Source organism: Mesoplodon bidens (genome assembly GCF_964165515.1).
Source record: "Mesoplodon bidens genome assembly, chromosome: 5".
Classification (NCBI taxonomy): domain Eukaryota; kingdom Metazoa; phylum Chordata; class Mammalia; order Artiodactyla; family Ziphiidae; genus Mesoplodon; species Mesoplodon bidens.
In genome coordinates, this window is record NC_138161.1 from 101511964 (window position 1) to 101534766 (window position 22803).

The 22803-nt window shown below is 40.3% G+C and overlaps 1 protein-coding gene across 3 annotated transcripts in view; it reads right to left on the reverse strand.

Moving 5' to 3' along the window:
* IGF2BP2 (insulin like growth factor 2 mRNA binding protein 2) overlaps positions 1 to 22803 on the reverse strand; it is a 159432-nt gene that overhangs the window by 75424 nt on the left and 61205 nt on the right. The gene's annotated exons all lie outside the window — the stretch shown is intronic.

Here is a 22803-nt window from a genome sequence, read left to right on the forward strand (position 1 = left end):
AGACCATGCATCTGCATCACTTTCCAGGTGAGAGGGCATCATGACTAGCCACCACGAATTTCATGGACTTCTCAGCAAGCAAGTTTCAAGGATCCAATTCCTCATCAGGCTTTATGGCTTAATGAGCATTAAAGATCATTCTCAATTCCTCGCAGTTCCCAGCGAATACTTGCTCTCTCTCCTGCCCTGGGAACGCCTACTCCCCTTGAAGGAGCCATACTGCAGGAGGTACTCCCCTCTGCTCTCTGCCTCCAAGTACCCTATATGCCCTCTTCTAAAGCACCAGGCTCGTCATTCAGATATTTGCTTACGTGACTCTAGGTTGGGAATCTGAGGCCTTGAAAGCTAGACTTTTGACTTAATTCCAGCACCTTGCTCAGTACTTGGCACACAGAGTGAAACTCAAAAAGGATCCGTTCAATTAATGAAACCAACGAACTCCCCACCATGCACCAAGCAATCTTCCAAAGGCAACCTGACTTCCCCAGGGGAAGGCTGCTGCTGGCTAGCCAAGAGGAACAGTGCAGGTTTCTTGAGTGCTTCTCAGTATGTTATTCAACTGACATTCTGACTCACTATCACACCTCCTGTTAGTTTCATCGGTGTGAATTGTAAACTAAGACGAAATCCAAGGCAAGCTCCCCCTGTACCCTCCCCATACCGAAGGGCCCTTTCTTTGCAGACACCGGCCTCCCTCTGTGATACAAGTGACACAAGCTCTCTAAAACGAACAAAAATGTTTTTAAGCACCCAGGTTTGAAGAAGAAATTTTTAGTAAAATGACACATAAAGCCAGTTAGAAAATCATTGCTGTAGCCTGAACTGCTATATGATCAGGGACTTCATAACTCAATTAGAGAAAAAGATTTTCCCCCAAAATTTAATGTAAGCAATGTGTGGGAATAAAGGATGTTGAATCAGATAATCCCCTGTGAGCATGACACACAACACAATGTGTATAAGTTATGAAAAAATTTCACATAGCTCAGGATGTTACAGCTTCTTTCTGGAATGCTGCTACTGTCCTGTTAACCCCCCTCACCTCCCCCCGTCAACACACAATGTTCTCTTATCCTGTTGTTCATCCTGCCTCTTCCCTTCCTTCTGCCTTTCCTTTTACTCTACCTAGTTCTGCTGCTTCTCCCTCTATTCACCTAGGAACTGAGGATATAATACAGCTGACAGAGACAAGACATTTCACAGCCTTCTTAAGCTCTGCCAAATTAGATGATCTTATTTCCTTATCCCTACAGAGTCAGAATCTTGGAAATCACCTGTTCTCACCCCCTCATTTTACTTGAGAGGAAACAGAAAAATAATGTTAAAGGACTGAAATGCCATACTTCCTCAATTTATTTCTATGTGTTTCAGGAAAACTGATGTCAAGGAAAAGGGGGTGGCCATGGGTACAAGGAGGAAAGAAACTGAGGCATGGTTAAGAAGACTGTCAGCATCCATGCAACACCATTTATTGAGCATTTACTCTGTGCTGGGTGCCAGAGGCCCCTTGGCACAGGCAACAGAGAAAGCCCTAACTGTGTATTAAAATTTTAACAGATATTAAATCAGAGGGCAAAAAGTAAATGCAAACACCACAAAGGAAAACAAAATAAATACAGTAGGAAAACAGAAAACCTAGCAAGGCTCTCTATGAATGGAACAAGAAAGAAATGGAGGAAAACATAACATATATTTAGATCGTAGATAAAAATGTATCATCTTTTACTGCAAGGAAAACAGTAAAGACTAAGCAATTTATTCACACTGCAATTTAAGGATTTGTTGAGAAAGACTGCATACATTCACTACTGGGAAAGAATTTCTGGTGACAATTTAAAAAACCCCACAATAACAATATTCAAGTACTTTTCAGAAAACTCCCTTAACCCCCTCACTTCACCACAAGAGGGTGCACAATTCCTTATTAATACAGTAATCAAAGGAAACCCTCAAGTTCCTCCAGGCAGCTGCCCACCTCTGCTCGGGTATGTCTTCTCCACTCCTGACCCTCAGGGGTAACGAGCATCTGCACAGACTGATGTAGGTTAAACCTTTTTCACCCACATTATCTCATATAATTCTAACACTATCTCTGTCAGGGTGGGAAAGGTGAAAAGTACCAACCCCATTTTAAAGATGAGGAAACACACTCAGAGGCAAAGTGACTTCGCCAAGGGCAGAGGGATAAAAATGTCGGAGCCCAAACTCAAATTAATATCCTCTGATTCCCCAATGCTGTATACATTTCCTTTATTTCCCTATAAGAGCAAAGTCAAAACCCATACCTCAATCATACAGTGCCTCTATCAATCCATTCTACTTTTTCTGAGCAAAGAATCATACACTGGGCAGATCAGGAGGCCTTGCTCACCTCTGCAGTATTAAAGCTCTTTTTTTAAAAGTGTATGTTAACACCTGGCAGTTACTTTTATGGGTTTCCAATGAGGTGAGAAGTGCACTGACACTTGTCCACAGTATTCCAGCCAGCATTAACACGGACTAGAATAATTTTAAGTGTTGCTTACAACAGGGAAATTAACTATAATCTCAAATGTCTTTGGCCATATCTTATGAGATTCAGGCTAAATAATTCCAAAGGCCCTCTCTCATAAGAAACAGTGTAGCACAGTGGTCAAGGATTTGGGCTTGGCAGCCAGACTGTGTGAGTTCAAATCCAAGTCCTGCCACTAACCCTGTGACCTTGGCCAATTATTCAAACCCGGTGTGTGGCAGTCTCCTCTCTGTTCTGTGGAGAGCAGCACCCACTTCATGGTGTAATAATGAAGGTACAGTCACCACACAGAAGAACACATAACATAGTAAGCTCTCAAGCTACAAAAGGCAGTCCTTGTTTCAAAAGGACAGATAAAATTATTAATTACAGTAGTTATTAAAAGAAAACATTAATTTTATGTGCTTTATGTCACATTGCATTTTATGACAATATGTACCCTTGAAAATACATTTAAATCCCTCAATAATCTATATGCACAGCAAATTATATCTAAAAGAATTTAGAGCATAAATATAAGTTGCTAAGGAGTATATAGTTCTCCTACCTCTGCTTTTATGACATTGTGTATCTATGGTTAATTCAATGCCAAGTCCATGGACAGGAAAGAAAAGGTATATTACAGAGTTCCTTTGGGAGGAGATGAAAATCTTTACACAGCAGAGAGGAAAGATTCCTGCCCTAGAAACCTGAAGACCCAGGCTGTAGTCACAGCCCTGATACTAACCAGCATCCCCCTAATCCCACATCCATAGCTCCTAAATATCTCTAAAAATCCACCATTTCCTCTTCGTTCCTACTACCAAAATGATAATTCACCCCTTACCATCATGGGCTTCTAACTGGCCACAGGAGGGGCTCAACAATTTAGTTAAATGAGTGAATAAATGGGGCTGGGAAGAGTGACACAAAAGGAAAAGACTGCAAAAGCGGGGGCGGGGAGGGGGGAGATAAGTTTACAGACTACATACCTCCATGTTGTTAACGCAAGTCCTAGCTCAGCTGATGTGGTAGGACGCTGGGCTACTCCAGCAAGGGTGGTCTATTAGCATCTCTCCTCCCTCTCAGAAGGTTTTTCTCCATGGTAGTGTCACAGGACGCTCAGGGACCCCAGACCACCTTTTCCAGTCCTGTTCAGTTTGACAGATCAAATTCACCAGAGCGGGGCTTCCCTGGTGGCGCAGTGGTTGAGGGTCCGCCTGCCGATGCAGGGGACATGGGTTCGTGTCCCGGTCCGGGAAGATCCCACATGCCGTGGAGCGGCTGGGCCCGTGAGCCATGGCCGCTGAGCCTGCGCGTCCGGAGCCTGTGCTCCGCAGCGGGAGAGGCCACGACAGGGAGAGGCCCGCGTACCGCAAAAAAAAGAAAAAAAAAAAAAAAGAATTCACCAGAGCAGTAAGGCTGGCTGCTCCTACACCTGGTTGAAATCACTTTGGCACTTCTAGGCCTAAGAAGGCATTGGGCCCAGCTTCGCTAGAGATCATGTGGGCTTGGAGGTGGGGTAGCCCACTCTTTCCAGCTCCTTTCAAGGGCCCCCACAGACCTCTGATCCCCTCCCATTCCAAACATCACACTCCTCCTTTTAAGACTGACCTCTAAGTTTCTGTTTAGTTTGGACACCTCTCTTGCCTGACTCCTGTGGGCAGAGATAATTCCGTGGCTACATTCCAATGAAAGGTGAATACCTTTTACAGCTTTGACCTGAGATTTTATTTGACATCTCATGGGCTCTGGCGCCCCTTCTGGGAACACAACTTCACACACACACAATACATGCAAGATCATTCCCCATCCGTGTAATGGCACTGTCTTACTGCATCTGAAGGACAAGACTACATTGCCTCCTAGGCTCCCTCAGGAATGTTCTCACTTGCTTACCCACTGTGGCTGTTAAATTTAACAGTAAGCAGGCACCTCTGTATCTTGCTCACAACCTGAAATTTCCAGCAGGGGGCACCATGAAAGGAGGAATCTGTCACCTTCTGAGAGTGGAGTTAATCAGCTAAACTCTTAGGGCTTTTTTTTTTTTTTTTTTGTGGTACGTGGGCCTCTCACTGTTGTGGCCTCTCCCATTGCGGAGCACAGGCTCCGGACACGCAGGCTCAGCGGCCATGGCTCACGGGCCCAGCCGCTCCGCAGCATGTAGGATCTTCCCAGACCGGGACACGAACCCGTGTCCCCTGCATCGGCAGGCGGACTCTCAACCACTGCGCCACCAGGGAAGCCCCACTCTTAGGGTTTTAATTTAGGTTGCAAGGACAGTCTCTGCAAGGTTGGACTGCATGACGTTGGGGACGTGCCTGAGTTTGGCTTCTACGAGACCATAACTCTTTCTTTTGACCCCGATATGCAAAACTGTGCAATCAGAACTGGGTGACAAATCCATATGAGGAAGGGCCATGATCTCAGCCATCAAAATTAGAACTGGAAAAGCCCTCCCCAAATGTAGGCAGGATAGTTCAGTCATAAATGCCTCCTATATAGGGCTGTGGATACTTCTCTTGGGATTCTAACTTAGAAGCTAACAAGTCTCTCCATGAAAACAGCTTTTCATGATGTTTAGCATTAATTTTTATTTCTTTTTATATACTGCTTTGATCAGTTCTAAATACATTTTCTCTTTCCATGATGTTTACATCCTTCACATTCTTAGGGACTGTTATCATATCCCCTTTAATCATCCTTTGGCCAAGCTATACATATTTAGCTCCTTTCATCTCTCCTATGTCCTTCCTTCCGCAGTGTTGGCTCCTCTTTAAATTCTTTCTCATCTGTCAACATCTTTCTGGAACTGATGCACACTCTCCCTAAATAAACATTCTAGGTACTCCTTGTTTCCTAAAAGTTCTCCAAAACCTCCTATAACACAAAGAATATTGGAGCAGGAGTAAGTTGTGGTAGTTCTAATCCTGGCTCTCCTCCCAGGCTCAGTTGTCCCTTACATCAAATAAATGAGAGTGAGACCTCTTTTGATTAGATCAAGAGAACACAAAATACTAAAATCGCTTTGCAGATTTTAAAGTACTGTGCACGATAGATCTGTGCACATATTACTTGCATAATTTAAAAAGCACAAAGAAAAATAAGCTTGGAGACAAGTATGTCAAATAAGAGTTGTTAAATCTGGTGGTGGCAAAGAGTAAGGTTACATTACTCAATGTATTTGGTGCTTTTTGTTTCAATTTAAGGAACTCATTTATTCACTCAGTATTTACTGAACATGTACTATATGCAAGACAACGGCCTGGATGATATGGGAGAACATAAAACAAGGACAGGGCTTCCCTGGCGGCACAGTGGTTGAGAGTCCGCCTGCCAATGCAGGGGACACGGGTTCGTGCCCCGGTCCGGGAGGATCCCACATGCTGCGGAGCGGCTGGGCCCGTGAGTCATGGCCGCTGAGCCTGCGCGTCCGGAGCCTGTGCTCCGCAATGGGAGAGGCCACGACAGTGAGAGGCCCGCATACCGCAAAAAAATAAAAAAATAATAATAATAAAATAAAATAAAACAAGGACAAGGACTTTAAGAAGTTATCATTATCATCCCAAGTTCTTAGGAATTTGGCTTGGATCACATAAAATCAGAAAGCTGTTGCTGCTATACCCTTTAAGTATGTTTGCCGTAGAATTGCTGTAATTTTAATTATGCTCAATGTCATAACAGGATGAATTCTTCATTATTTCTTTAGAATACATTATAAGAAACAGAATTACTAGGTCAAAGCATGTGCCCATATTTAAGCTTCAAATTTCCAAACAGTGTGCCAGAAAAGGTGTGTCATTTATACTCTCATCAGCACCCCATTGCCAACATTGGTGTTACCTTTTTTCCCCATCTAATGGACTGCTTTTATAAATCATAAACAAAAACATGAGAAAATCTAAAATTCATTTCTACCAACACAAAATATCTCCACTTGCATCTATTTTCGTGTTGCCTTATGGTTGTTAAGTGTTCAGGAGAATCTCTGAGTGCTTATTACTTTCCAGGCAATATACTGGGGGTTAGATAAAGGTGAAACAGATGTGGACCCTGCCCTTAAATGCTCATAATCCAGTGAAAAAGATAAACACCAACAATTACAGACACTGTGAGAAGTGCGCCTTCCTTGTGAAGTATGTGTAAAGTACAAAAGCAACACAGAAGAGGAAGCCAGGAGCAGCAGAGAGGAGTTTGGGAGGCTTCAAGGAAGTGGTGACATCTCGGTTGGGTTTTGAAGGATGAGGGCGTCTGGACCAGAGAAGGGAGAATGAAGGAGAGTCACCCAGGCAGAGGATTCTGTTGTGTCTTTGCAGCCAGTATCATCTTCTCCCAGAAAATATTTTTATTGTATAGAGTTTTAGCAATCCAGGTTTAAGCCTCATGGGTAGTTTTATTTTTTTTCATCTCTATCATTTGCAGTTGCATTTCTGTCCACGGAAAAAGTAATCAGCAATCTTCCTGCTACTTTATCCAACAATAGAAGGTGCATGATTACTCCTGCTTCCTTCACAGAAGACTTTGTTTTTACAAAAATGGGTAGGAAGCCATTTTGTTGAATACAAACTTTAAAAATTAGATTGTCAACTATAAGACGTTAATGAAAGAAACTGCAGATGACACAAAAAAATGGAAAGATATTCCATGTTCTTGGATTGGAAGACTTAATATTGTTAAAATATCCATACTACCCGAAGCAATATACAGATACAATGCAATCTCTATCAAAATTCCAAAGACACTTTTCACAGAAATAAAACAAACAACGCTGAAATTTGTATGGAACCACAAAAGACCCTGAATAGCCAAAGGTATCTTGAGAAAGAAGAACAAAGCTGGAGGCATCACATTCCTGATTTCAAATTATATTACAAAGCTATAGTAATCAAAACAGCATGGGGTTAGCATAAAAACAGACACATAGGGCTTCCCTGGTGGCGCAGTGGTTGAGAATCTGCCTGCCAGTGCAGGGGACACGGGTTTGAGCCCTGGTCTGGGAGGATCCCACATGCCATGGAGCAACTAGGCCCATGAGCCACAACTACTCAGCCTGTGCGTCTGGAGCCTGTGCCCCACAACAAGAGAGGCCGTGACAGTGAAAGGCCCGCGCACGGCGATGAAGAGTGGCCCCCGCTTGCCGCAACTAGAGAAAGCCCTCGCACAGAAATGAAGACCCAACACAGCCAAAAATAAAAATAAATAAATAAAAAATTTTAAAAAAGTATAGCAGTGTCTAGAGTCTGTGCATGTACTAAAAAAAAAAAAAAAAAAAAAAAAAAAAAAAAGACACATAGATCAATGGAACAGAATCGAGAGCCCAGAAATAAGCCCACACATATACGGTCAATTAATTTACAACAAAGGAGCCAAGAATATACAATAGGGAAAGGACAATCTCTTCAAAAAGTCGTGCTGGGGAAACTGGACAATCAAATGCAAAAGGATGAAACTGGACATATCTTACACCATACACAAAAATTAACTCAAAATAGATTAAAGACTTGAATGTAAGACCTGAAACCATAAAACTCCTAGAAGAAAACATAGGCAGTACATTCCTTGACATCAGTCTTGTTGATGATATTTTAGATCTCACACCAAAAGCAAAAAGAACAAAAGCAAAAATTTACAAGTGGGACTATATCAAACTAAAAAGCTTCTGCACAGCAAAGGAATCCATCAATAAAAGGAAAAGGCAACCAAATGAATGGGAGAAAATATGCGCAAATCATATATGTGAAGAGGGGTTAATGTGCAAAATATATGAAGAACTCATGCAACTCAATAAAAACAATAACAAAAAACCCAAACAATTCTATTAAAAAATGGCAGAGGATCCGAACAGACATTTTTCCAAAGAAGACATACAGATGACAAACAGGTACATAAAAAGATATTCAACATCATTATCATTAGGGAAATACAAACCAAAACCACAATGACATATCACCTCATAACTGTCTGAATGGTTATTATCAAAAAGATAAGAAATAAGTGTTGGAAAAAGGAACCCTCGTGCACTGTTGGTGGGAATGTAAACTGGTGCAGCTACTCTGGAAAACTGCATGGAGGTTCCTCAAAAACTTAAAAATAGAAGTACCGATGATCTGGCAATTCCATTTCTGGGTATTTATCCAAAGAAAACAAAAACACTAATTTGAAAAGCTATCTGCACTCCCATGTTCACTGCAGCATAGTCAAGAAATGGAAACAACCTAAAGGTGCACCAACAGATGAATGGATAAAGACAATATGGTGTGTGTGTGTGTGTGTGTGTGTGTTTACACATACACACTCAATGGAATATTGCTCAGCCATAAAAAAAATGAAATCTTGCCATTTGCGACAATATGGATGGATCTTGAGGGCATAATGCTAAGTAAAAAAGACAAATACTATATGACTTCACTTACATGTGGCAAACATATAAGTGAAAAACCATGTATGTGACAAACATATAAGTAAAAAACCAAGATCATAGATACAGAGAACAGACTGGTGGTTGCCAAAGGTGGGAGGTGAGCAAAATGGGTAAAGGGGATCAAAAGCTATGAACTTCCACTTATAAGATAAGTAAGTCATGAGGATGTAATATATAGTATGCTGACTATAATTCATAATATTGTATTATATATTTGAAAGATGACAAGAAAGTAAATCTTAAAAGTTCTCATCACAAGATAAAGAAATCTTGTAATTACATATGGTGCTGGATGTTAACTAGACTTATTGTGGTGATCATTTCACAATATATACAAATATCGAATCATTACGTTGTGTACCTGAAACTAATATGATGTTATATGTCAGCTATACTGCAATTTGAAGAATTAAATTTAAGCTTTAAGAGGATATTTAATCCTTAAAGGTCCTTAAATAGTTTCTCAAGTAAGATGGGAAGGTATACAAATGAGATAAATAACTTTCCATTCCTACAAAAATAAATCAACTGGATCTACACAAAATCCAACTTTAAAATAGTATAAAAAAGCATAAGAATTTATTAATGGCATCAGATAATTTTCAAATAATAAAATCACACCTAAAAGCTGCCCTTTTATGTGTTTTCACATGTCATTAGTAGCAGATATAAATACCCATTCTGGGATTTAACTGTTCTGAAAAACAGACTTTTGCAGAATATGGATTTTAGCAGCACACTGAAGTGGCGGGGGGGGGCAACTGAAACTGTACTAGTTAAAAGCCTCTAACTTATCCCAGAATTTTCAAAGCCCAAAACACCTCTCTAGGTCACTAATCCTCCAGTGTTTACATTACAGAGGATTTAAATAGAATTGGCAGAAAACCACATACAAAGGGGCCTCTGGTCCCTTATCAATTATTAGAAAATGGCTTATGAATTACTTTATTATTTTCTTTTAAAATTTAAGCCTTTCAAATTGTGCCTATGGCTCAAATATCTTCCTAAATGCTTTGTTATCAAAGGCAAACAGATCTTCCCCTGAATCTAAATGACAGCCTGGCTTTCTCCACCACCTGCTGGAATGCACCTGAGCTTGGCCAGGAGCAGAGGCTTATCTCTGATGCTGCACCTGTGATGGGCAAAGCTTCTCCAGCCAGGGAGGTATAGGGGAAGGCTCTAACCCCTGAGTCCAGGTAAGCCACCACACGGAGCTGCGGTTTCTGTCCAGCCCCACAATGCAGCCCAAATGCAGCTAAGGCTCCAGGCCATCTGCTACTGAGCCCAGGATTCACAAGTCAAGCCTGTGTTCAGGTATGGAAAATTACCAATTGTCCAATCCTTATTAAAGTAAAGATACTGGGGCTCCCCTGGTGGCGCAGTGGTTAAGAATACGTCTGCTAATGCAGGGGACACGGGTTCAAGCCCTGGTCTGAGAAGATCCCACATGCCACGGAGCGGCTGGGCCTGTGTGCCACAACTACTGAGCCTGCACTCTAGAGCCCATGAGCCACAACTACTGACCCCACGAGCCTGGAGCCCATGCTCCGCAACAGGTGAAGCCTGCAACTGCAATGAAGAGTGGCCCCCGCTCGCCACGACTAGAGAAAGCCCGCGAACAGTAACGAAGACCCAATGCAGCCAAAAATAAAAATAAATAAAATAAAAATTTTTTAAAAAGTAAACATATCACTCAAATTTGTCTGTTTGGTTTTTTCCTACCTTTTTTCTTTTTTCCAATTGTCAAAAAGCAAATGGGATCCTCACACACAAAAATCCCACATTAAGCCCATGCAATTTCTACTGACTTGAAAAACAGATCGCTTGGTTTGTTTGTAAATTTAGAAGGATAAATGTCACATGAAGTGAAAAATAAAATATGTACCTATTTATAAGTTCACAGTTTAATCAACAAGCACCTACTACATACTGAGCTAAGGATACAGAAATGAAAGACACGTTTCCCATCTCAAAACGTTCACAGTCTGGTACAGACCAGCACCATTTTCTTCTTTGCATTTAATTTCTATCTGTTGGGTTACCAATAGAACGAGACTAGTCTAATTATTATATTAATCTGATAATATATTTATTATCCGATTTATTTAGCTTCTAATTACAAGCATCATCATTTGAAGTCTTTTTTTTCAGTTTTATACTAATAAGCATAATAGCTAAAATTGAATGCCTAGTCTGTGCCAAACATCAAACTAACCCATTTTCTGTATATCATCAAGCAAAATCCTTTGAGCTAGCTATTCTTATCACTGCCTCTTTACAGGTGAGGAAACCAAGCTCAGAGCCATAGATGACTTGCCTAGTCTTATGCCTAGTAAGAGGTAGAGGCAGGATACACACTCAGGTCTGCCCAATCAGAGCTTAGACTCTTTAACTACCAAGTTTTGTGGCCTCCACTTACTAAAGGGTCTGGCAAAATTAGTTACAAATGGAAAGAATTTGGGGATATTTTCTGAGGAATTGTTCTATCATAGGCACATGGGCAAAATACTACAATAGCCTCTGGAGATAAGTTCAGAAAACTATTGGTGAGCCTCACCCACCAGATGGCACACAGCAGAAGCAAGAACTACAATTCTGCAGCCTGTGGAACAAAAACCACATTCACAGAAAGACAGACAAAATGAAAAGGCAGAGGACTATGTACCAGATGAAGGAACGAGATAAAACCCCAGAAAAACAACTAAATGAAGTGGAGATAGGCAACCTTCCAGAAAAAGAATTCAGAATAGTGAGTGAAGATGATCCAGGACCTCGGAAAGAGAATGGAGGCAAAGATCGAGAAGATGCAAGAAGCGTTTAACAAAGACCCAGAAGTATTAAATAACAAACAAACAGAGACAAACAATACAATAACTGAAATGAAAAATACACTAGAAGGAATCAATAGCAGAATAACTGAGGCAGAAGAACAGATAAGTGACCTGGAAGACAGAATGGTGGAATTCACTGCTGTGGAACAGAATAAAGAAAAAAGAATGAAAAGAAATGAAGACAGCCTAAGAGACCTCTGGGACAACATTAAACTCACCAACATTCACATTTCAGGGGTCCCAGAAGGAGAAGAGAGAGAGAAAGGACCCAAGAAAATATTTGAAGAGATTATAGTCGAAAACTTCCCTAACATGGGAAAGGAAATAGCCACCCAAGTCCAGGAAGTGCAGAGAGTCCCAGGCAAGATAAACCCAAGAAGAAACACGCCAAGACACACAGTAATCAAACTGACAAAATTAAAGACAAAGAAAAATTATTGAAAGCAACAAGGGAAAAATGACAAATAACATAGGAGGCAACTCCCATAAGGGTAACAGCTGACTTCTCAGCAGAAACTCTACAAGCCAGAAGGGAGTGGCATGATATATTTAAAGTGATGAAAGGGAAGAACCCACAACCAAGGTTACGCTACCCAGAAAGGATCTCATTCAGATTTGACGGAGAAATCAAAAGCTTTACAGACAAGCAAAAGCTAAGAGAATTCAGCACCACCAAACCAGCTCTACAACAAATGCTAAAGGAACTTCTCTAAGTGGGAAATACAAGAGAAGAAAAGGACCTACAAAAACAAACCCCAAACAATTAAGAAAATGGTAATAGGAACATACATATTGATAATTACCTTAAATGTGAATGGATTAAATGCTCCAACCAAAAGACACAGGCTTGCTGAATGGATACAAAAACAAGACCCATATATATGCTGTCTACAAGAGACCCACTTCAGACCTAGGGACACATACAGACTGAAAGTAAGGGGATGGAAAAGATATTCCATGCAAATGGAAACCAAAAGAAAGCTGGAGTAGCAATTCTTGTATCAGATAAAATAGACTATAGAGAATGTTACAAGAGACAAGGAGGGACACTACATAATGATTAAGGGATCAATCCAAGAAGAAGATAGAACAATTATAAATATATATGCACCCAACATAGGAACACCTCAATACATAAGGCAACTGCTAACAGCTATAAAAGAGGAAATCAACAGTAACACAATAATAGTGGGGAACACCTCACTTACACCAATGGATAGATCATCCAGACAGAAAATTAATAATGAAACACAAGCTTTAAATGACACAATAGACCAGATAGATTTAATTGACATTTATAGGACATTCCATCCAAAAACAGCAGATTACACTTTTTCCTCAAGTGCACATGGAACATTCTCCAGGATAGATCACATCTTGGATCACAATTCAAGCCTTGGTAAATTTAAGAAAATTGAAATCATATCAAGCCTCTTTTCTGACCACAACGCTATGAGATTAGAAATAAATTAAGGGGAAAAAAACATAAAAAACACAAACACATGGAGGCTAAACAATATGTTACTAAATAACCAAGAGATCACTGAAGAAATCAAAGAGGAAATCAAAAAATACCTAAAGACAAATGACACCAAAAACACGATGATCCAAAACCTATGGGATGCAGCAAAAGCAGTTCTAAGAGAGAGGTTTCTAGCAATATAATCCTACCTCAAGAAAAAAGAAAAATCTCAAATAAACAATCTAACCTTATATCCAAAAGAACCAGAGAAAGAAGAACAAACAAAACCCCAAGTTAGTAGAAGGAAAGAAATCATAAAATCAGAGCAGAAATAAATGAAATAGAAACAAAGAAAATAGCAAAGATCAATAAAACTAAAAGGTGGTTCTCTGAGAAGATAAATAAAATGGATAAACCTTTAGCCAGACTCATCAAGAAAAAGAGGGAGAGGACTCAATCAATAAAATTAGAAATGAAGAAGATGTTACAACAGACACCACAGAAATACAAAGCATCCTAAGAGACTACTACAAGCAACTCTATGCCAATAAAGTGGACAACCTGGAAGAAATGGACAAACTCTTAGAAAGTTATAACCTTCCAAAACTGAACCAGGGAGAAACAGAAAATATGAAGAGACCAATCAAAGTTGAAACTGTGATTAAAAATGAAATTGAGGGGCTTCCCTGGTGGCGCGGTGGTTGAGAGTCTGCCTGCCGATGCATGGGACGCGGGTTCGTGCCCCGGTTCGGGAGGATCCAGCATGCCGTGGAGCGGCTGGGCCCATGGGCATGGCCGCTGGGCCTGCGCGTCCGGAGCCTGTGCTCCGCAGCAGGGCAGGCCACAGCGGTAAGAAGCCCACATACCGCAAAAAAAAAAAAAAAAAAAAGAAATTGAAATTGAAACTGTGATTAAAAATCTTCCAACAAACAAAAGTCCAGGACTGGAGGGTTTCACAGGTGAATTCTATCAAACATTTAGAGAAGAGATAACACCCATCCTTCTCAAACTCTTCCAAAAAATTGCAGAGGAAGGAACAGTCCCAAACTCATTCCACGAGGCCACCATCACCTTGATACCAAAACCAGACAGAGATACTACAAAAAAAGAAAATTACAGACCAGTATCACTGATGAATATAGATGCAAAAATCCTCAACAAAATACTAGCAAACAGAATCCAACGACACATTAAAAGGATCATACACCGTGATCAAGTGGGATTTATCCCAGGGATGCAAGGATTCTTCAATATATGCAAATCAATGAATGTGATATACCATAGTAACAAACTGAAGAATAAAAACCATATGATCATCTCAATAGATGCAGAAAAAGCTTTTGACAAAATTCAACACCCATATATGATAAAAACTCTCCAGAAAGTGGGCATAGAGGGAAGCTACCTCAATACAATAAAGGCCATATACAACAAACCCACAGGAAACATCATTCTCAATGGTGAAAAACCGAAAGCATTTCCTCTGAAATCAGGAACAAGAAAAGGATGTTCACTCTCACCACTACTATTCAGCATAGTTTTGGAAGTCCTCACCACAGCCATCAGAGAAGAAAAAGAAATAAAAGGAATACAAATTGGAAAAGAAGAAGTGAAACTGTCACTCTTTGCAGATGACATGATACTATACATAGAGAATCCTAAAGATGCCACCAGAAAACTAAAGTGGCAGGATACAAAATTAATGCACAGAAATCTCTTGCGTTCTTACACACTAACAATGAAAGGTCAGAAAGAGAAATTAAGGTAACAATCCCACTCACCACTGCAACAAAAAGAATAAAATACCTAGAAATAAACCTACCTACGGAGGTAAAAGACCTCTACTCAGAAAACTATAAGACACTGATGAAAGAAATCAAAGATGACACAAACAGATGGAGAGATATATCATGTTCTTGGATTGGAAGAATCAATATTGTGAAAATGACTATACTACCCAAAGCAATCTACAGATTCAATGCATCCCTATCAAATTAGCAGTGGCATTTTTTACCCAACTAGAACAAAAAATCTTAAAATTTGTATGGAGACACAAAAATACCCTAATAGCCAAAGCAGTCTTCAGGGAAAAAAAACAGAGCTGGAGGAATCAGCCTCTCTGACTTCAGACTATACTACAAAGCTATAGTAATCAAGACAATATGGTACTGACACAAAAACAGAAATATAGATCAATGGAACAGGACAGAAAGCCCAGAGATAAACCCACGCACCTATGGTCAACTAATCTATGACAAAGGAGGCAAGGATATACAATGGAGAAAAGACAGTCTCTTCAATAAGTGGTGCTGGGAAAACTGGATAGCTACATGTAAAAGAATGAAATCAGAATACTCCCTAACACCATACACAAAAATAAACTCAAAATGGATTAAAGACCTAAATGTAAGACCAGACACTATAAAACTCTTAGAAGAAAACATAGGAAGAACGCTCTCTTGATATAAATCACACCAAGATCTTTTTTGATCTACTTCCTAGAGTAATGGAAATAAAAATAAAAATAAACCAATGGGGCCTAATGAAACTTAAGAGCTTTTGCAAAGCAAAGGAAACTACAAACAAGACGAAAAGAGAACCCTCAGAATGGGAGAAAATATTTGCAAACGAATCAATGGAAAAGGATTAATCTCCAAAATATACAAACAGCTCATGCAGCTCAGTATTAAAAAAAACAAACAACCCAATCCAAAAATGGGCAGAAGACCTAAATAGACATCTCTCCAAAGAAGACATACAGATGGCCAAGAACCACATGAAAAGCTGCTCAACATCACTAATTATTAGAGAAATGCAAATCAAAACTACAATGAGGTATTACCTCACACCAGTTAGAATGGGCATCATCAGAAAATCTACAAACAACAAATGCTGGAGAGGGTGTGGAGAAAAGGGAACCCTCTTGCACTGCTGGTGGGAATGTAAATTGATACAGCCACTATGGAGAACAGTGTGGAGGTTCCTTAAAAAACTAAGAATAGAATTACCATATGACCCAGCAATCCCACTAATGGGCATATACCCAGAGAAAAGCATAATTCAGAGAGACACATGCACCCCAGTGTTCATTGCAGCACTATTTACAATAGCCAGGTCATGGAAGCAACCTAAGTGTCCATTGACAGACGAATGGATAAAGAATATGTGGTACATATATACAATGGAATATTACTCAGCCGTAAAAAACAATGAAATTGGGTCATTTGTAGAGACATGAATGGATCTAGAGACTGTCACGCAGAGTGAAGTAAGTCAGAAAGAGAAAAACAAATATCGTATATTAACGCATATATGTGGAATCTAGAAAAATGGTATAGATGAACCGGTTTGCAAGGCAGAAATAGAGACACAGATGTAGAGAACAAATGTATGGACACCAAGGGGGGAAAGTCGTGGGGAGGGGAGTGTGGTGGTGGTGGGATGAATTGGGAGATTGGGATTGACATGTATACACTAATATGTATAAAACAGATAACTAATAAGAACCTGCTGTAGAAAAAATAAATAAATAAAATTCAAAAATTCAAAAAAAAATAAAGGAAACTATTGGTTTGCAAACATCTTACCAGCCCATGAATGAGTGTATAAACCCAACAGTAACATCTGCCAACAGAAGTACAATTGTGAAGGTACTGATTATAAATTTTGTTTATTAAACTTCTTAAATCCCAAGATCCTGGACTTATTTTTTTCGCTTTTTTTAAAAATTGAAGTAGAGTTGATTTACAATGTTGTGCCCATCTCTGCTGTACAGCAAAATGACTTGGTTCCAAAATCCTGGACTTTTAGACTCAACTTCATTTCTTTCCTTTTCAGGATCCATGGGCAAATGTGTCTGACTGATAAACACATAATGAAAGAATGAATTGGTATCAATAGCAAGCAGTGCTTTGTACCATGAATAACTGCTATTTGTCATTGTCAAGAAAACCTGGAATTCACGCTGGACAGAATTCTGGGCCCCATGAGATTCCAGATAAGGAGGACTCATAACCCAGAATAGAAAGCCATGGGAAGGTTTTCAAGATCCAATCATAAGGATTACAAAAATAACAATACTTAGGTCTGGCTTTATGGGCATGTGACCTGTGCAGTCACACAGGTCCTGTGCTCAGAAGGGCCCCCAACACTTGGTTTAATGCTCTCCTGTCACCACGCAGAAATTCTTATGTTTTGTCTTTGAATTTGTGTTTTGTAAGTAAAGTCCAAAGGACGGAGCGTGTGTGAGCAGGAGACATATGTAATGTGCATGTTGCCACTCTTTGTCCCCCTCTTTGCACAGAGCATTTGTGATGCCCTTTAAGCAGAGATTTCTGGTGGGCCCACCACATGTGCGAGTTCAGCAAGACTCAGAGCAAGTACAAGGCAAGCATGTGATGTCTTCACATCACAGTAAGTGGAGGTAAAGCCCCAAGACGTCACTTTTTCCACTGGAACCAGAACTTGCTTGGAACATAGAGAGAAGGCAAAGACATTCTAAGAAACATGAATGACCAGTGAAGGACTACAGTATCCTTTCTTACACACATTACTTTCTTATGCAAGCCAAGCACTTACATTGAAAGGATGATGGTAAAAGGAAAGGAAAAGATAGGGCAATCCACAGTCCCTTTTCCATTAATCCTTACTATCAGTAAGCCACATGTAGAGTATTGGTAGAATGTGCACACATTAAGTGAAATAAAAACAGCTGAGTTAGTTTTGTGCAGTATTTCCACTGTTCTAGTAAGAACAATGTAAGAGCTACAAAATACAAATTGTATAATTCTGGTGATTTCACATATGAGTTAAATCCACATATTTACATTTTAAACTGGCATTGCAAGATATAAAAGTCAACAGTAAAAATTCATAATAATAATGAAAATCTTTAATATTCCTTCACTTAGAATGACATTAAATAGCAAATAAAAAATACATCATGACAAGTCAAGATAGAGAACATGGAAGAAAGGAAAAAGCTTTATATTTTAGTACTTTTAATGACACTTTTTCCTGTTTTTTTTTTGATCAGGAGACCCCACACTTTCATTCTGTATTTTACCCCACAAATTATATAGCAGCCTTGACAACAGTAACAGGTGAAAAAATTAAATTATGATTAATTCACTGCCTGCTTCCAATTGAACTTCACATCAAACAATGAAAGACTAGATAATTCAACAATAAAGCAAAAAAAAAAAAAAAGTATTACTGCTTGGAATTCTGAGTGTGGTGAAACCAACCCATCAACACATACACACAACCTCCCTCCACCATGTGCAGCAACCCAGGTATTCACCCTGAAATGGAGGAAAGAGGTTTTCACATCAAGTCAGTCACCAATACTTCTCCCAGTGCCCAAGACTGTGCCTCAGGGCTTTCCTGTGAGGGAAGAACATGCAGATAGGACAAGTGGTATAAATGATCCATTTGCAGTGCAAATCTCTGTATGACACAAGCAGCCTCAGACTTCAGCAATGACTTATTGCTCATGTGCTCTTGTCATTTTTGGCACCTTAGAGGAGAGATAACTCCTTATGCTCGACGGACATTTTAAGATTTACTAAACCACCTAGAGGGGTGGGACAGGGAGGGTGGGAGGGAGACACAAGAGGGAGGGGATATGGGGATATATGTATACATATAGTTGATTCACTTTGTGATACAGCAGAAACTAACACAACATTGTAAAGCAATTATACTACAATAAAGATGTTTAAAAAATGATTAAAAAAGATTTAATAAGCACAAGCACTTTCATATACAGTCTTATTTTATTCCTACCATAGCCATGTGAGGGGCTCAGGAAAAGCAGATTTTAATAACATTTTTATTGTCAGTATTCCAATGATAAAAGTAATGTTGCTTTTAATGTTCCTGACCTGGGTAGTGGTGACATGGGTATTCACTTTAGACTCATTCTTTAAACTTCATATATGTGTTTTATGTACTTTTGGGTATGATAGATAAGAGTCTGCAACAAAAAACCAAATGTAATAAATGTTCGGTGTAGGAATAAGAAAAGAAGGCTATAAATCTCCCATAATCCCATCAAAGGAAACTATTAACAACTTGATGCTTTCCCTTCTTTGTTGTTATAAAATTGGAATCCTGTTTTCCGTGATGTCTCTTTTTCTTCAACATACCATATTTTGTACAGTATTAAAAATTCAACATAGTATTTCTTAGCAAAGATAAACCCTAGTGTATTTAACCAATTCCCTATCGTTGGATATTCAGGGTGTATCTAACTTATTTCCAAAATTACCAGAGGGCACTAATCTCTCTTGCAGGGAAAAGGAACAGCTCATGGAGGTTGACAACCTTACCACTGCTGTGTGCAGAGCCAGGAGATACTCACTGGGTCAGAGGCTTGTTCCTCTCCATATGCTGCTCTACACTTCCTCTGATCACAAAGGTGTAACCTGACAAATTAAAGGGGATAATAGTAAAAGACAACGCATCCCTGACCCTTTCCCATGAACTCTCGCCCCCTAAAATGGGGCACAGTCCACCAAGTTCAGGGTTGAGATCAGGAGGGATGTGTTTCTGCGGTGTCTGGTCTGAGATGAAGGGCCCCATCGCTGTCCCCCTGAGGTGTACTGCCTAGGCCCAAACAGTTCCTTGGGAGACCAGGCAGGGAGAATAAACTTTTCAAAGGTTCAAGGTTGCAGGGTTCGAGGTTAGTAGGGAGGTTCTATAAATATTTACTGAACAAAACTCTGTCTGTTAACTGGTGACACAGAGCAAGGTGTGGTTTTCCTTCCTGCCCCCAGAGGCGGCTGGGAAAGTTGGTCTGACAAACTAGTGGGAAGTGTTGCCTGGCCAAGATGGAACCAAGACACAGAAGAATGCTGAACATGATTCAGGAAATGAAGTGAGTCCAACCATCTTCTGTCTGCCCTCTCCCCCGAGCCTCCGCAACTCCCACCCCTGGTCACTGAAGCCGGAAACCATAGAGGAGAAGACACTCATAAACAAAACACTGGTCACAAAAATGAGAGCCTGAAGGAGCTGACCAAACAAATAGCTCTGGTCGCAGTACACAGTTTAGCTGTTTCCCAACAGGTTGAAATATCACTGGCACCATTTAATACTGCAAATGCCACTGGGTGGCAATAAAAATGAGCTGTGGGAGGCTGTACATAGGAAAAAAGTCCTAGCCTACCTCTGGTTTGGTGGGTGGTCTGAAAGTTTTCTTTTTGGCAAGGCCACGTCCATTCCTTTACAATCCTTGCTAACTGAAGTAGCCAAGAACCTACTTTTAGTAAGATGACCTTCCTTCAGGAAGAACCACAACTAAACCACTGTAGACTTAAGACAAATCTATCCTATCAACTAGGACTCCAGAGACAATGGTTCCAAAACCTACTTGAAAATGCAAAAATGTTTAGCTACAGTTTACTAGGAAATCCACCTCCCATCCCCAGTCAATTCTAATCTAATCGCTGATTCAAAAAAAAAAAAGCCCATTTTTCATATAACTTAAAATATAGTCTATGTGGCACGACAAATTTTGCTTGGGGACATCCAGAGTCAGTGGGGGCCTTCAAAGGGATAGGAAGCCACCTTTCAGAGCTGCCGAAGCCGAAGTGCACCTGACTGCTCACAGCAACCGTGGACATAAAACCTGCTGGCTCCAAACATCAGTGATCTCAAAGGCAGGTGCTCCCAGTGGCAGGAGCTGCTCTGTCGTGGAGCTGCTTCTCACATGAGCAACTCCATGTCCTCCCAGGAGCAGCAGAGACTGATGATTCATTATTGTCCTGAGCAGTACTGGGGAGTCCAGCTAGAGTATCATAATTCAGAAGGATCAGTCTTTTTAGCACTGGAACCCTAGCTCAAACTGAATGTCTCTCCCTTCTGGATCAAAAAAGGCCAGCTCTGGGCTTCCCTGGTGGCGCAGTGGTTGAGAGTCCGCCTGCTGATGCAGGGGACGTGGGTTCGTGCCCCGGTCCGGGATGATCCCACACGCCACGTAGTGGCTGGGCCCGTGAGCCATGGCCGCTGAGCCTGCGCGTCCGGAGCCTGTGCTCCACAACAGGAGAGGCCACGACAGTGAGAGGTCTGCGTACCACAAAAAAAAAAAAAAAAAAAAAAGCCAGCTCTCACGAACATGGGTATGAGACATAATTTGATTTATAAGCTTTGTGGGCCTCTGTGAGGAAGACTGTATATGGGAGTGGAGTAGAAGTGAGGCTGAAGCCAGCAAGAAGCATATAACATATTATGCAAGCAAGATACCTATTTATTATTAACTTTTATTTAGATTTTCATTTAAATGATACACTCTCAAGGTAGGGACTCCTGTAGAAATTACCTGAAAAATTTTATGGAAGAAGAGAAAATACGCTAATGTTTGGAAGCAGGACCAGAAAAGGATCTCTTTGATGCTTTTTAGTTGAAAAGTTAGGTCTGTAAAGATCTAGGTATCCAAATGTGGCCATGCTAAATTTGAGTGTGGGCTCTTTTTCATTCCTGGCCTGCCTTCTTTTCGAAGTATGATTGGGCAAAAAGCAAAATCAAAAATAAACAAAAGCAAAAACCAGGTAAAACACGGAAATAAGTCAGAGACATAGAAAATGCCAACATTAATAATTTCCGAATCACTAGGAGTTAAGGATAATTACCCAGCTACGTATCAATGGAATTACTATGTTTTAACTTTCTAAGATTCTCATGCTTCCAAAATTAATTATCTGCTTACTTGTAGCTTTCTAACTTATAATTTATAAATAGGTACCCTTTTTCTGCTTTGAAGACATTTAGATTTTAAGATGCTAACATTTATGCTTTGGTACAGTCGTCATCCTCGGGCTTGGAGATCTTTGGTATTTATGGTCAAGGTGCTCTGTTCTTTCAGATTAAAAAAAAAAAAAATCTATGGACGACTTTAGTTTCTTTAACAGGTTGGGAGCGTCCCAAATGTTATCATAAAAGTTCCCTTCCTGTCACTGTTTTAGGGAGTCCTACTCAGACTGCTCTCAGCAGCAGCAAAAATGGCAGAGGAAGGAATAGTGGGTTGGCGTAATGGACAGACCATTAGATATATGATGTACTACCTGCCTGTCTCAGTGTGTCAGTCAACTAGAACTACTGTGCTTTAACACCAGAGCAGCAACTGGCAAACAGGAAAGTCTACCACAAAGCCTGTTGATGTTACTATTGTGGGAAGTCAAACTTGTCAAATATCAGTTTTCTCCCTGCTCCAATAATGGGTTATATAGAAGCTCTCTTCCAGGTTATAGAATTTGTTTTATTTTTAAAAATCCCCAACAGACAGTAGGAACCAGTAAGGCATAATAGGTAACAATCATTAGAGGCTGAATTCCCCAACTCTTGATTTAGAGTATATAACCGTCACCCTGCCCCAACCTCCCCACACTGCCCGCACTGTGACAGCCCGGTTCCAAAAGGGCTGGTTGTCCCCACTTCAAAATTTAGCCTAAGTCCCATCTGGTGAAACCTGTCCCCCACGTTCTTGAAACAAAGAACTCCAATGTCACTGATAACCTCAGAAATTCCATAAGGTCCTCTTACCTCTCTTTAGCCATGAAAATTATTTTAAAATATGTATAGAAATTCAAGAACTTCC